The sequence below is a fragment of the Bufo bufo genome, chromosome 6 (assembly GCF_905171765.1).
Source record: "Bufo bufo chromosome 6, aBufBuf1.1, whole genome shotgun sequence".
Lineage (NCBI taxonomy): Eukaryota > Metazoa > Chordata > Amphibia > Anura > Bufonidae > Bufo > Bufo bufo.
Window position 1 is genome coordinate 160,544,473 of NC_053394.1, and position 10,017 is coordinate 160,554,489.

At 46.8% G+C, this 10,017-nt stretch overlaps 1 protein-coding gene across 1 annotated transcript in view; it reads right to left on the bottom strand.

The window, feature by feature from the left end:
* Positions 1-6,431, bottom strand: part of LOC121004915 (glutathione S-transferase P 1-like) — a 15,255-nt gene extending 8,824 nt beyond the window's left edge. Inside the window, exon 1 of the mRNA XM_040437344.1 lies at positions 6,422-6,431. The gene's annotated coding sequence lies outside the window, so the exon portion shown is untranslated. The remainder of the gene's footprint in view (positions 1-6,421) is intronic.
* Positions 6,432-10,017: the final 3,586 nt, after the last annotated feature.

A 10,017-nucleotide genomic window follows, 5' to 3' on the forward strand; every position in this document is an offset into this window, starting at 1 on the left:
AAGCCTCGTCTCGTTCTTGGGGGGATTCACTGTATGCTGTTAGAGACTGATTGCTAGGAGTGTAAGCCGCTTGGGTGCGTTTCCTATTCGTCTGCTAGCAGCTATTCGTGAGGTTCCGTTCGGGAGTTTGGAGCATTCCCTTGTATGCCGTTACACATTCTATTATGTGAACATCCAGAAAATCCAGACTGGACTCTGTACAACATGCCATTAATTTATCTATCAAAATGTGGTGTATTGAATGGCAATTTACAAGAAGGCACAGGAACAGTGAACATTCTGCATATCTGAAGATGCTGAATGTGAGTAACTGTAAAATAGAAAGTCTCTGCATTGGATTCCCAAACTACATGCAGAAGTCTGATTGTGTGGCCATACCCTAATAAGGATGCCAAAGCGGAAAGGAACATTATGATCAGGGTCAGTCTCCTAAAAAGTAGTTGGTATTATCATTCTCCTTCATCTTCTTGACATAGATGGCATTTGGCCTTGGCCATTGAAGATCATCATGCAGTTGCTGCATGGATTCATAGCTTGGCAGGGTATAGAAGTTGAAATCTGATATTTTGTTTGTGTTGTGTAGCAAATAGATGTGAACATGAAGGATTTTCTTTTTTGAGAAACAGCCACTGAGAAATCTTGAAATATGAGGCCCTTGTTATCATAAATGAATACTTTCCTTTGTTTCCAGTGCTCTCTTTTTCTTTGATGGTCCAGTGGAGATTTTTAGCAATGACTGGTCACAACTTCAATTGTTATATTCAGCGGATTCTGTCTGGCACTCCCAATCTGATTGTTAAAATTTCAACTAGATTGCAGAACCTCGTGCTGGAGGAATTCCGATACAGTGGCGTGTACAGCTGTCAGTCATTGACTGCAGTACAGAGCACCTTGTCAGTCATAGACAACTGTATTGTCATCCTCAGGACAGAGTTGAAGACTGCGGTGGGTACCCTTAGAGCTGAAGCCTATAAGGTAGTAAAATGGAGCAGGGGGTTACAAGGGAACGATTATATATTTGTGATCGCCTGCGTCAGGGCGCACTACCTGAGCTGGGAAGGCCAGAAGAGGCTTGTAGCATTAGTCAGGTGAGTATTTGATTTTTGCTGAAATATTAGGTGGGGGTATTATAGGTACTTTGCCACTATATGGGGCATTATACCTCTTAAAGGCACTATGAGGGGCATTATAAGCAATGGGCCACTACAGTGGACATTATACAGATCTTGAACTAGATATGGGGAGTATTATGTATGAGTATCAGAGAAGAAGTAAAATTCAGGCACAATATATGTCTGTAAAGAAACCAGTAATATGTATTAGTTTTCTAAGCATAGAAAACCACTATCCTCAACATGGTAGGGCTATAGCCTGGAGGTAAGTGGACTGCCTTCCATATAGAGGGTCTCAGGTTCAAAACCTAAAAGAGACATATAAGATATTAATCTCTATCTGGAGAAAAAAATATATATGTATGCCAAAATCGCCTGATGCAAGTAATGCTATAATTGCTAGGCTGTAAGTACCGTATATGATCTCATGCTATGACACAGCTCTAATTAAGGTAAAGGCAAGGTTTCAGCCGGAGCTAAGTCACTGATAGGAGAAGCATGATTGCATCTGCTGCTTCTGCCCTTACACCATGCTAAAAGTAGTATTCCGGATCACTGGATTGGGTCTGCTTTGAAAGCATTGTGCAGGCTTTACAAATGTCTAATATGCTGTAAAAAAACATTTTTGCACTGTTCTCTAATAAGATCTACTTACTTCTTAGTCTCCCTCTGCCTTGTTTGCACTCCTGCATCCCTTAGTTATTACCTGTCTGCTCTCTCCTGCTGCTGGTCGATCATGCTCAGTTTCTCTGCTCTGTGTCTCTTGCACCTGGGACTAGCTCTGGTGGGAGCTTCTATGCTCTGAACTTCCTGTCTGCTTATTCCACAAGGCATGGAAGGGAGCTGTGCTCTGCATAACGTAAACAGTCTGGATCCGTTATGCTGCCCATAGACTTCTATTATGACGGAATGTAGTCCGTGGTGCATCCGTCATAGAATTCCATTATATTCTGTGATAATGTAATGCACAACGGAATTCACCCAGAACCCGAATTTGCAAACAGCAAGTTCGCTCATCCATACACGTGGAAATTGGCCTGCAGAAAGCGTTACCATAGACATACATTAGATTAAGTGTTGCTGTGTAGCCGTACCATTATAGATGTAAGTATGCGGTAGCACTTCATGGGGATTGAATGCTAATAAAAATCATGGATCACTAATCTTACTACAGGGAAGCACTATGATCAGCTTATTTTTCACTTATAAAAATGTCCAAAAGTGGATAACCTCTGTTATCCTGATGCCCCAACAGCAGCACAACTGGTGTATTACTGCCCCTGTGGACAATCAGGACAGGTGGAACTTTTATTAATTAAATTGATAATTTATTTATATTTATTAATAAAAGTGATAATTGACCAATTAGGCCCCTATAAAGACCTCCCCAAACACACACACCATGCGATTATTTTTTTTTATGGCCTGCGGACAGAAGGGACAGGTGGTGGTCTCTTGGAGATCAATTTGTTCTATATGGATTCTAATTCTATTTCTGTTCTTACAGTTTCAGCCGTGAGGACCGGCGTGTGGTTTCCGCTGGGCGACGAGCCCTTGTACCTTAAGCTGTCCGTTCCTAATGCAGACTGGGTCTTATCCTTACCTTGTGTAGAGCAGTTTAGGTAGCGTTTTTCTAAATCTACCATGCTCCACCGTCGCCATATTGGTCCTGGCGTCTCTGCCTCTCTCCGGTCGGCGGGGGGATCAGGAAACTGCCGGACCGGACCGGAAGTACTGGTTTAAACTTAAAGTTTTAATCAGGCCTCATGCACACGACCATTGTGTGCATCCGTGGCCGCTGTTCCGTTTTCTGTGATTTTCTGCGGACCCATTGACTTTCAATGGGTCCGTTGAAAACTCGGAAAATGCACCGTTGTTCATCCGCGGCCGGGATCCATGTTTCCTATCCGTCAAAAAAAAAAGACCTGTCCTATTTTTTGGACGGACAATGGGTCCGTGAAAAAACACGGATGCACACAAGATTGACATCCGTGTCCGTGATCCGTGGCCGTTGGCAACTTTCACACAGACTGATCGCAGATCCGTCTGCATAAAAGCTTTTTCAGATATGAGTTTTCACTTCGTGAAAACTCATATCCGACAGTATCTTCTAACACAGAGGCGTTCCCATAGTGATGGGGACGCTTCAAGTTAGAATATACTGAGAACTGTGTACATGACTGCCCCCTGCTGCCTGGCAGCACCCTATCTTTTACAAGGGGCTGTGATCCGCACAATTAACCCCTCAGGTGCCGCACCTAATGGGTTAATTGTGCGTATCATAGCCCCCTGTAAGAGATCAGGTGCTAGCAGGCAGGAGGGGGCAGACCCCCTCCCTCCCCAATATTATTTTCATTGGTGGCCAGTGCAGCCTCACATCTCCCTCCACCTTGTTAAAATCACGTTCCGAATCCCCCATCATTGGTGGCCAGTGCGGCCTCACCTCTCCCCCCCTAGTTAAAATCACGTTCCGAATCCCCCATCGTGAGGCCGCACTGGCCACCATCTCCCCCCCCCAGTTAAAATTACGTTCCCCCATCATTGGTGGCAGTGGAGAGTTCCGATCGGAGTCCCAGTTTAATCGCTGGGGCTCTGATCGTAACCATGGCAACCAGGACGCTACTGCAGTCCTGGTTGCCATGGTTACTTAGCAATTTTTAGAAGCATTATACTTACCTGTGAGTTGCGATGTCTGTGACCGGCCGGGCGCTCCTCCTACTGGTAAGTGAAAGGTCTGTGCGGCGCATTGCTTATAGCACAGACCTTTCACTTACCAGTAGGAGGAGCGCCCGGCCGGTCACAGACATCGCAGCTCACAGGTAAGTATAATGCTTCTAAAAATTGCTAAGTAATCATGGCAACCAGGACTGCAGTAGCGTCCTGGTTGCCATGGTTACCGATCGGAGCCCCAGCGATTAAACTGGGACTCCGATCGGTACTCTCCGCTGCTACCAATGATAGGGGGGAGATTTTAATTAGGAGAGGGAGGGGGGGCCCACTGGCCACCAATGAATCTACAGTACTACAGGGGAGGGAGGGGGGGCAGGCCACACTGGCCACCAATGTGTTAACTACAGGGGAGGGACGGGGGGGCCGGCCGCACTGGCCACCAATGAGTTAAATATGGGGGGTAGGGGGGGTCTGCCCCCTGCTGCCTGGCAGCACCTGCCAGGCAGCAGGGGGCAGTCATGTACACAGTTCTTTTAGTATATTCTAACCTGAAGCGTCCCCCATCCCCATGGGAACGCCTCTGTGTTAGAATATACTGTCGGATCTGAGTTTCACGATCTAACTCAAATCCGATGGTATATTCTAACATAGAGGCGTTCCCATGGTGAGAAAATACCATCGGATTAGAGAAAACTCTGATCCGATGGTATAAAAGGGACTCCTGACTTTACATTGAAAGTCAATGGGGGACGGATCCGTTTGCAATTGCACCATATTGTGTCAACGTCAAACGGATCCGTCCACATTGACTTGAATTGTAATCCGTTTGGCTCCGCACGGCCAGGCGGACACCCAAAAATATTTTTTTCATGTCCGTGGATCCTCCAAAAATCAAGGAAGACCCACGGACGAAAAAACGGTCACGGATCACGGACCCGGTTTTTGCGGACCTTAAAAAAAAAAACGGTTGTGTGCATGAGGCCTCACTATTTTACTCCCCTGATATAAAATTGGTTGTTTTCTGTGATTCTACTTTGAGCTTCCCCTGGAGCGTTTCTTCTTTTCTCCTTTTTTCTCTGTGGAGTAGGGCTCTATCAGGTCAGAGTGAGGCGGAAGATTCTCCTCCCCTCTCTGCTATTTAAGAAGCTCATTCTTCAGCTGTCTCTCCGTTCACCCCTTGTTCTGAGAGTTGCTGATGCCATAGTGCTGACACAGTTGATGCTACCTGCTAATTCTCCAGCCGCCTCAGCTGCTGCTGCTATCCACTATTTTCTTTTTTCTGAATTGTTTTCAAATGTCTTCTCCGGGCTCGGGGGAAGTGCCCTCTTCGGGATGGAAGTCCTCTTCCAAATGCAGGCACCTGACATGTTGGGGCTGTAGCACTTTCCTGCCTGACGACTATATTTATAGCAAATGTTAGAGTTGTCGTCCCCTCCAGATCCTGAGCCTCATTCTCTGGATATGATAACCTGGGTGAAGGACTTCGTGGGCAATTCCATAACTGATGCATTAGCCCAGAAAAGGCCTAGACATAGTTCTCCTAGGAGATCTTCGTTTTTTTGGAGAAGACCTGATGAAGCCCATTTCTCAGCTTCAGATAGTGAGGAAGATGAGGACACTACCACCCAGATTTTCCCGGTGGAAAAAGTTCAGTGACTATTGAGATCCATCAGGTCAAGGGACCAGGATGTTGATCAAGGGGAAGCTTCTACAGCCACCTCTAGGGGGCCTAGGGCCTTCAAAGTGGAAGAGTCGCTCAGAAGTTTGATGACAACTGAATGGAAGCATCCAGAAAAGGGACCGGTAATATCTAAAAGGTTTAAAACATTATATCCCCTAGTCCACAGTCAACTGGACCAATTGAGTCCTCCTCCCAAGGTGGATTTAGCCATATCCAAGCTGTCAAGACACACTGTGGTTCCCTTTGAGGATGGTTCTAATCTCCAGGATCCACTGGATAGAAGAGTTGAATGCACTTTAAGAAGAAGCTATTCTGCAGCATCCGCCTCCACTTCAGTTGCAGTTGCTTCCTCGGAGGTTGCTAATTTTCTCAGGAAGAAGCTCCTGGAAATTCAAACAGATACAGACTCTGGTGTTGCTAGAACTGATTACAGTTCTCAGTTCAGGTCTGCTCTTTTGGGAGCTGATTTTTTGAGTGAGGCAGCATCTCAACAGCTTAAGCTGGCTTCAAAGTCGATGGCTGGCTCTTTCTGTGGCCAGTAGGAGGCCCCTCTGGCTCAGACCCTGGAAGGCAGACAATGCCTCTAAGTACAATCTCTGTGGTCTCCCTTACGAACCAGGGAGACTGTTTGGGTCCTAGCTGGTTAGGATTATGGAGGGACTCTCTGATAAAAAATAAAAAAAAGGAATGTGTCTCCCTCAGTAATCCTCTAGGGGGAGAGGTAGGCAGTTTAGGGGATCCAGATCCCAATCCTACCATAGATCCCGCAGAGTACAAGGCTCTCGCGGCAGAGGAAATCCTCGCACCCAGGACCATAGGGAGAAGAATTCTACTCCCCTGGCAGGTCTTATTGTAGACCTTCTTGTGATGCAATGTCACGTCCCCGTTCGATCTTATTCATAAAATGTTTTATGAGTAGAATCCGGTTGACTGACCCCCTGCTGAGATCACCTCACACCTCGGACAGCTTCGGACAGAGACATGTGAACCGTGCTCTGAGAATCATAAAAATCATATTTGGGCTATATGGAATTATGACACAAAAATGTAGGTACGCTCAAAATGCACCTCTCACCCAGAGGAACCGGGAGAGTCCAAACTTGGCAGCTCTGGGGTCTTTCCAGACTAGGAAATGGGTTACTAGTCACCTAGGGGGGAGAGAGGTGTGGTGTCACCCATGGAATCATCCATAAATTCATGGGGGACCCAGCACAAGCGCCCAATTTTTCATATTTATTACGCCGGCAAAGTTATGGGCCATTTTTTGTAAAATTAGGGAAAACTGGCCTGGCCAGCAGCAGGGAGAGGTGAACAAGCCCTCCCAAACCCTCCTTCAGGAACACCCACCATGCAGCCCTTGGCCTGCGATTGGCTGGGCCAACCACCCTTACCCTCCCACAAAATGGGGCATAAAAGTCTGTGCGCAATGGGAGAGGAAAGCTTTTTGCCCTGTGGTCACATCGCCGATAGGCTGTCCGTTGGAACGTAAGTTTTGTGCCTGGATTTTGCATAGGCAAAATCCAAGATAGTAATTTATCTTTTTATCCCTGTTTATTTTCCACATGCTTCCCAGTTTGCTATTGTAATCCTTTTCTGTACATTTTTGTATGCATTGTTTGTTTCACTTCTGTGTTACTTAAAGGGGTATTCTCATCTTCCCTTTTCATACTTACCTTCCTTGAGCGCGACGTTCACTTCCTGGATTCTTCTCCCGGCCGGGCCGCGCAATGTCCTGAACGCGCACGCCGCATGGTGAATTATTCCTAGCCTATATAGTACAGAGCCGGCGTGTGCGTTCGTGGCTCTGTACTATACTGGTCAGGAAGAAGTCATCATGGCGCATGCGCTGCGGCGTGCGCGTTCAGGACATTGCGCGGCCTGGCTGGGAGAGAATCTTCAGTCTTCTGCGCAAGCGCGGCCCGGCGGGATTCGACAGGAGAGGTGGCCGTAACCAGGGGAGACCAAAGACAACATCAGGTAAGAGGGGACTTATTTTCTAAAAAAAGGGTGGGAATTGGGTAATAATATGTATTTAGAAAAATGATCACTGTCAAATCATTAACAGATTTAACAGTGATCATTAAGATGAGAATACCCCATTAAAGTAAAATATATTTTTATATCTTTTAAATTGTCTCTCTCTTATCGCTCTAAGCCACACTGCAACAAAGTGCTTACTCCTTAAAGAGACCTACCTGTTTTATAGTTGACTGGTATTAGAGACATAACTGTTTTATGACTCGATTGGTGTTAGCTTGTAACGTGGTACCGGGGCTGATCTGTGAGTGGTCCGAATCCCTATCCCTACAATTACAGAGTCGTTCACTCACGAATGTGGTGGCAGCAGAAAATAAGGGGGGTCCAGAATTGACTGGGTAATTCTGTATCTCCCCCCTGTCACGGTCCACCCTCGGTTGGGCTTTTCTCCCCGCTGGGGTGTTCTGGCGGTCATAAGTCTGATTTAAACGGGGGTGGTCGTGACACTTCTTATTCCCCCCATCTTGTTCACTCCTGTAGGCGGACGTCTCCGCCATTTCCCAAAAAATTGGGAACACAGTATTTCGGACCAGTGGGTCCTTCAAGTTATGAGAGGGGTACAGAATAAGCTTTTTAGCTCCTCCTCCTTCAAGGTTCATGAGGACCTCACCCCTCTCTCCTGTAAAACAGGCATGCTTAGAACAATCCATCCTTCTTTACCTACAAAAGGAAGCGCGAGAGGAAGTGCCCTCTGCAGAGAAAGGATCCGTAGTGTATTCCCCCGTATTTCTTGTACCCAAGCCGGACGGGAGCTAGGGAATGATAATAGATCTCCGTTACCTGAATCGTTTTATAACCCAAAAGTGGCTCAGAATGGAGACCATTCGCTCGGTCATACAGGTTCTGCAACCAGGGGATCTCATGGTCAACATAGACCTCAAGAATGCATATCTTCATGTACCCGTTCATCCGGATCATAGAAGAAACCTACGGATTGCTGTCTCTCTCAGGGGCAGTCAGACATTTTCAGTTTGCTGTCCTGCCCTTTGGAATCTCTTCTGTCCCCCACACCTTCACAAAGGTTGTGGTCGCTATAGTGGCAGCCTTGAGGCTAGGGGGTTTAGAAATGATTCCTTATCTAGACGACTGGCTACTAAAAGCCGTGTCTCTAGATATGTTTCAGAACAATGTTCATCGGGCTCTTACTTTTCTCCAGCATTTAGGCTGGATAATAGATTGGAAGAAATCTAAGATCATATCAGCAACATCAAGAAGATTCTTGGGGTTCATAATAGTCATCCGAGAGGAGTCTCTCTCCCTCACTCCGGAAAGACGCCAGAAAGTAATCAGAGCCGCAGTGTTTCTGATGGTCCCCCACGTGGTTTCCATCAGAACCTTGATGAAGATGTTGGGCCACATGTCAGCAACTGCAGAGGCAGTCCCTTGGGCCCTAGCACACTTGCACCCTCTTCAGTCAGAAGTGTTGGGCCTGTGGAACCGCAACCCTACTGGGTTAGACAAGAAATGCTCCCTGTCTCTTCGGGTATGCCGCTCCCTCAGGTGGTGGAAGCAGCTGAAAGATGGGAGGTCCTTTGTTTCCACCCCGGTGGATCATGTTGAACACAGATACATCCCTTCTAGGTTGGGGAGCCCATCTGGAAGAAGTTCCAGTACAGGGTACTTGGACTCCCCAAGAGAGCCAAATGTCATCAAACTTAAGAGAGGTCCGGTTGGCGCTTCTAGACTTCGCGCCTCAAGTCCAGGGCGAGTTCGCTCGGACCGTATTCTACATAAACAGACAGGGAGGAACGAGACCTCAACCTCTCCTTCAGGAAGTGGGATTGATCCTGTCTTGAGCAGAGAAGAACCTTACCCACCTAGCCGCAGTTCACATCAGAGGAACTCTCAATGTAGTGGCGGATCGCTAAGTCAAAATCTTCCGGTGCCAGGCGAGTGGTCCCTAAGCCAGGAAGTCTTCCATCAGATTATGCAACGGTGGGGAATGCCAGAGATAGATCTTATGGCGACAAGGTTCAACGCCAAGGTGGACAGATTCTGCTCCCTATACAGGGAGGACAATCCTTGGGTGGTAGATGCTCTGTCCATTCCATGGAGGTTCAGGCTGGCCTATGTATTCCCTCCAGTTTCCATGATACCAACAGTATTGATGAAACTCAGGCAAGACCAGACCTCAGTGATCGCCTTAATACCCTTTTGGCCAAAGAGTTCTTGGTTCACCCAGCTCAGGCACATGAGCAAGGGGCAATATTGGAAGCTTCCCCTAAGGCAGGACCTAATACCTCTGGCAGGGTGCGAATCCGGTGCAATTTTCACGCATGGTTGCTAGGAGATGACAGGAATAAAAGCAACCCCGAACCTCATTAAAGTGTATTCACTGTATTATTTTCTTTTATAACCAGGTTATAAGGTTAAATAATAGCATTCTTAATACAGAATGCTTACTAAAATGTGGATTGAGGGGTTAAAAAAAATTAACTCACCTTATCCAATTGATCGCGCAGCCGGCATCGTCTTCTTCTTTCAGGACCTGCAATAGGACATTTGATGATGTCAGCG